Genomic DNA, 6,071 nt, shown 5'->3' on the forward strand with positions numbered 1-6,071 from the left:
GTAGGCTTCTTGTATGTTCATGGGCATCTCTTTCTTTAGGTTTGGGAAATTTTCTTCTATAATTTTGTTGAAGATATTTGCTGGCCCTTTAAGTTGAAACTCTTCATTCTCATCTACTCCTATTATCCATAAGTTTGGTCTTCTCAATGTGTCCTGGATTTCCTGGATGTTTTGATTTAGAAGCTTTTTGCATTTTGCATTTTCTTTGATTGCTGTGCCGATGTTCTCTATGGAATCTTCTGCACCTGAGATTCTTCCATCTCTTGTATTCTTTTGCTGATGCTTGCATCTAAGGTTCCAGATTTCTTTTCTAGAATTTTTATCTCCAGAGCTGTCTCACTTTGGGTTTCCATTATTGTTTCTACTTCCCTTTTTGGGTCTTGGATGGTTTTGCTCAATTCCATCACCTGTTTGGTTGTGTTTTCCTGTAATTCTTTAAGTGCCTGTTTAGCAGTGTTTTCCTGTAATTCTTTAAGAACCTCTACCTGTTTAGCAGTGTTCTCCTGAATTTCTTTAAGTGAGTTATTAATGCCCTACTTAAAGTCCTCTACCAGCATCATGAGATATGATTTTGAATCCGAATCTTGCTTTTCAGGTGTGTTGGGGTATCCAGGACTGGCTGAGGTGGGAGTTCTGGGTTCTGATGATGCCAAGTGGTCTTGGTTTCTGTTAGTAAGATTCTTATGTTTGCCTTTCGCCATCTGGTAATCTCTGGTGCTAGTTGTTTTACTTGTCTCTGGCTGGAGCTTGTTTCTCCTATAATTCTGTTAGCCTCTGTCAGCAGACCTGGGAGTCCAGCTCTCTCCTGAGTCTCAGTGGACAGAATACTCTCTGCAGACAAGCTCTCCTTTGCAGAGAAGGTGCACAGAGGTCTGGCATTCAGAACTGCCTCCTAGATGAAGGTGAAGGTTCGAAACGGGGCCTGTCCCAGAAGCTATGTTGCTTCTGCAGTCTGCACTCTTACCTGTGCAGACTGGTCTCTGAGGGACCCGGGACACAAAATGGCTCCCTCACCTGCTCTGACAGTCAGAGCCCTCCCAGTCGACCACCTCTCCTCTGGTGGGGAAGGTACCCGTATGTCTGGAGCCAGAAATGCGAGTCTGTCCCAGAAGCTATGTTGCTTCTGCCTGTCCCAGAAGCTGTATTGCTTCTGCAGTCTGCTCCCTCACCCTCCGCAGTCCTCGAGCTGACCTGCACAGCAAGAGCTTAAGAAGTTAATCACCAAAAAAAAAAAAAAATCAAAAAATAGTGTATAGAATTTAGTCAAGAATTCATAACTGAGAAGTCTGGAATGGCTGAGAAGCACCTAAAGGAATATGCAAAGTCCTTAATGATCAGAGAAATTCAAATCAAAACAAGCCTGCGTTTCCACCTTACAACAATCAGAATGGCTAAATCAAAACCTCAGGTGACAACACATATTTGAGAGGATGTGGAGAAATTCTTTCATTGCTGGTGGGATTGAAAACTGCTACAATCACTCTGGAAATCAACCTGGAGGTTCCTCAGAAAATTGGAAATAGATCTACATGAAGAACCACCTAAACCACTCTTGGGAATATACCCAAAAGATGCCCCACCATGCCACAGGGACATATGTTCCACTATGTTCATAGCAGCCTTATTTGTGACAGCCAGAAGATGGAAACAACTCAAATGTCCCACAAGAGAACAATGGATACAGAAAATGTGGTTCACTTACACAGTAGAATACTACTCAGCTATTAAAAATGATGACATCGTGAGTTTTGCAGGCAAATGGATGGAACTAGAAAATATCCTGAGTGAGGTAACTCAGACCCAAGAGGACATGCATGGTATGTACTCACTAGTAAGTGGATATTAGCCACACAAAAAAAGTAAAGAATATCCAAAGTACAGTCCACAGAACAAGTTGAAGTGCCAAAGTGAGGATGCCTCAATCCCACTTGGGAGAGAGAGGATTTTCTTTTTAGTCCACTCTATTTACTGTTCTGTAAGCTTCATGTATATTTGTGAGCATCTCTTTAGTTTATGGAAATTTTCTTCTATGATTTTGTTGAAGAAGTTTCCTAGCCTTTGAGTTAGGAATATTCTCTTTCATCCATTCATTCTATTCTCATTTTTTTGTCTCTTCATAATTTTCCAAATTTCCTGGAATTGTTGAAATAGAAACTTAATAACTTTAGCATTTCTTTGACCAGTGTGTCAATTTCTTCTACTATATCTTCTCCACCTGAGATTCTCCCTTCCATTTCTTGTATTTTCTTGGTAATGCTTCTGTCTGTGGATCCTGTTCCCTCTCCTAGGTTTTCCAAGGATTGCCTCAGTTTTGTTTTCTTTATTGCTTCTATTTCCATTTTCAAGTCTTGAACAGTTTTATTCATTTCCTTCACCTGTTTGATAGTATTTTCCTGTATTTCCATATATTTATTCATTTCCTCCTTTTTTATATTTTTAATTAGTTATTTTCTTTATTTACATTTCAAACGCTATCCCAAAAGTCCCCTAGCCCCCCCCCACTCCCCTACCCACCCACTCCCACTTCTCGGCCCTGGCGTACCCCCATACTGAGGCATATAAAGTTTGCAAGACCAAGGGCCCTCTCTTCCTAATGATGGCCAATTAGGCCATCTTCTGATATATATGCAGCTAGAGACACGAGCTCCGGGCGTACTGGTTAGTTCATATTGTTGTTCCACCTATAGGGTTGCAGACCCCTTTAGCTCCGTGGGTACTTTCTCTAGCTCCTCCATTGGGGACCCTGTGTTCCATCCAATAGCTGACTGTGAGCATCCACATCTGTGTTTGCCAGGCCCCAGCATAGCCTCACAAGAGACAGCTATATCATGGACCTTTCAGCAAAATCTTACTGGTGTATGCAATGGTGTTAGGATTTGGAGGCTGATTATGGGATTGATCCCAGGGTATGGCAGTGTCTAGATGGTCCATCCTTTCATATCAGCTCCAAACTTTTTTAATTAGATATTTTATTTACCTACAATTCAAATGTTATCCCCATTCCCGATTTTCCCTTTGCAAAACCCCTAGCCCATTCCCCCCTTACATGTTTCTAAGAAGGTGCTCCCCCACCCACCCATCCACTCCTACCTCACTGTCCTAGCCTTCCTCCTCATTGGGGCATCAACCTTACACAGAACCAAGGAGATTCCCATCCCATTGACTCCAGAAAAGGTCCCTTCAGCTCTTTTAGCCCTTCCCCTAACTCCTACTTTGGGGTCCCTGTGCTCAGTCCAGTGGTTAGTTGAAAGCATCCACATCTGTGGTCTGGATCTGGCAGAGCCTCTCAGGAGACAGCTGTATCAGGTTCCTTTCAGCAAACACTTCTTGACATCAGCAATAGTGTCTGGGTTTGGTGTCTGCATGTGGGATGGGTCCCCAGGTGGGGGCAGTCTCTGGATGGTCTTTCCTTCAGTATCTGCTCCACTCTTTGTCCCTGTATTTCATTTAGACCAGAGAAATTTAGGGTTAAAATTATGGAGATGTGTGAGTGGCCCCAACCCTCAACCAGGGGGGCCATGCTTAACATCTGGATATGGTCTCCACAGGTTCTCCCTCCCCTTTGTGGGATATTTCAGATGATTTCATCCCTGTGGGGTCTTGGGAGGCTCTGCTTTCCTGGAACCTGGAACTTTCTGATTGCTACCACTAATTCCCCATGCCACATTGCTACACACCTCTGTTCAATTTCCTGATCCCCTATACATCTCCATCTCCTGCCTGCCTGTCACTCTTTTCCCCACCCCCTCTTGTATTCCTCGAAAGTCCTCCCACCCTTTACTTCCCTTGATTATTTTGTTCCCCCTTCTAAGTAGGACTGAAGCATCCACTGTTTGGTCTTCCTTCATCATAATTGTCATGTAGTCCATCAAGTTGTATTGTGGGTATTCCATACTCTTTGCCTAATATCCATTTATCAGTTAGCACATACCATGTAAGTTCTTTTGTGATTGAGTTGCCTCACTCAGGATGATGTTTTTTATACACATCCATTTGCCTCCAAATTTCATGAAGTCATCGTTTTTAATAGCTGTGCAGTACTCCATTGTGTAAATGTACCACATTTTCTATATCTATTCCTCTGTTGAGGAACAGATTCTGACTATTCTAAATATAGCTTCTATGAACACAGTGAAGCATGTGTCCTTATTACATTTTGGAGCATCTTCTGGGCATATACCCAGTAGTGGTATATCTAGATCTACAGGTAGTACATTGTCAAATTTTCTGAGAAACTGCCAGGCTGATTTCCAGAGTGGTTGTACCAGCTTGCAATCTCACCAGCAATGTAGAAGTGTCCCTCTTTCTACACATTCTCTCCAGCATCTGCAGTCACCTGAGTTTTTTATCTTAGCCATTCTGACTGATGTAAGGTGGAATCTCAGGATCATTTTGATTTGCATTTCCCAGATGACTAGGGATATTGAACATTTCTTTAGGTTCTTTCTTGAGTTTCCTCATTTGAGAATTCTGTTTAGTTCTGTTCCCCATTTTTAATAGGGTTATCTGGTAACCTATCCAATCTGTTAGTCTATGTCTTTTTATTGGGGAATTGAGCCTCTTGACACTAAGAGATATTCAGGAAAAGTGATTGTTCCTTTCTGTTATTTTTTGTTGTTAGTGATAGAATTATGGCTGTGTGACTATCTTCTTTGAGGTTTGTTGAAAGAAGATTAATTTCTTGCTCTTTCTAGGGTGTAGTTTCCCTCTTTCTGTTGGAGTTTTCCATCTATTATCCTTTTTAGTGCTGGATTTCCTGAAAGATATTGTATAAATTTGGTTTTGTCATGGAATATCTTGGTTTCTTTGTCTATGATAATTGAGAGTTTTGCTGGGTATACTAGGCTGGGCTGGCATTTATGTTCTCTTAGGGTTTGTGTGACATCTGCCCAGGATCTTCTTGTTTTTATAGTCTCTGGTGAGAAGTCTGGTGTAATTCTAATAGGTCTGCCTTTACATTTTACTTGACCTTTATTTCTCACCGCTTTGATATTTTCTTTGTTCTGTGCATTTAGTGTTTTTATTATTATGTTACAAGAGAAATTTATTTTCCAGTCCAATCTATTTGGAGTTCTGTAGGCTTCTTGTATGTTCATGGGCATCTCTTTCTTTACATTAGAAAAGTTTTCTTCCATAATTTTGTTGAAGATATTTACTAGCCCTTTAAGTTGGGAGCCTTTGCTTTCTTCTATACCTATTATCCTTAGGTTTGGTACTCTCATCGTGTCCTGGGTTTCCTGGATGTTTTGGGTTAGGACCTTTTTGCATTTTGAAATTTATTTGACTGTTGTGTCAATGTTTTCTATGGTATCTTCTGCATCTGAGATTCTCTCTTCTATCTCTTGTATTCTGTTGGTGATGCTTCCATCTATGATTCCTGATCTCTTTCCTAAGTTTTCTATCTCCAGAGTTGTATCCCTTTGTGATTTCTTTATTGTTTCTATTTTCATTTTTAGATCCTAGATGGTTTTGTTCAATTCCTTCACCTGTTTGGTTTCATTTTCTTTAAAGGATTTTTTGTTTCCTCTTTAAGGGCTTCTAGCTGTTTACCCATGTTCTCCTCTACTTTGTTAAGGGAGTTATTTATGTCCTTCTTAAAGTCCTCTATCATCACCATGAGATGTGATTTTTAAATCAATCTTGAGAGAGGGAGTGCCTAGCCTGAGCATCCACAACAGACATCCTGGTTCCGGGACCCCACCGAGTGAATTCTGCACAGGTGAGAGTACGGAATACAGAAGCTAAAAGATTCTGGGATGGGGGGAGCCACAGAGCTTCTAAGGCAGCCCCCTTTTTGGGCCCCAGACAGCTGGCCACTTTTCTGGCCAGTGATTAGGGATTGTAAAGATGGCTATCTTGCCAAAAGCAATCTACAGGTTCAATGCAATCCCCATCAAAATTCCAACTCAATTCTTCAACGAATTAAAAAGAGCAATCTCCAAATTCATCTGGAATAACAAAAAGCCTAGGATAGCAAAAACTCTTCTCAAGGATAAAAGAACCTCTGGTAGAATCACCATGCCGGACCTAAAGCTTTACTACAGAGCAATTGTGATAAAAACTGCATGGTA

At 41.2% G+C, this 6,071-nt stretch overlaps 1 protein-coding gene across 3 annotated transcripts in view; it reads left to right on the forward strand.

Annotated features, from left to right (window-relative positions):
- Nucleotides 1-6,071, forward strand: part of Septin7 (septin 7) — a 79,905-nt gene that overhangs the window by 70,734 nt on the left and 3,100 nt on the right. The gene's annotated exons all lie outside the window — the stretch shown is intronic.

Source organism: Mus caroli, chromosome 9 (assembly GCF_900094665.2).
Source record: "Mus caroli chromosome 9, CAROLI_EIJ_v1.1, whole genome shotgun sequence".
Lineage (NCBI taxonomy): Eukaryota > Metazoa > Chordata > Mammalia > Rodentia > Muridae > Mus > Mus caroli.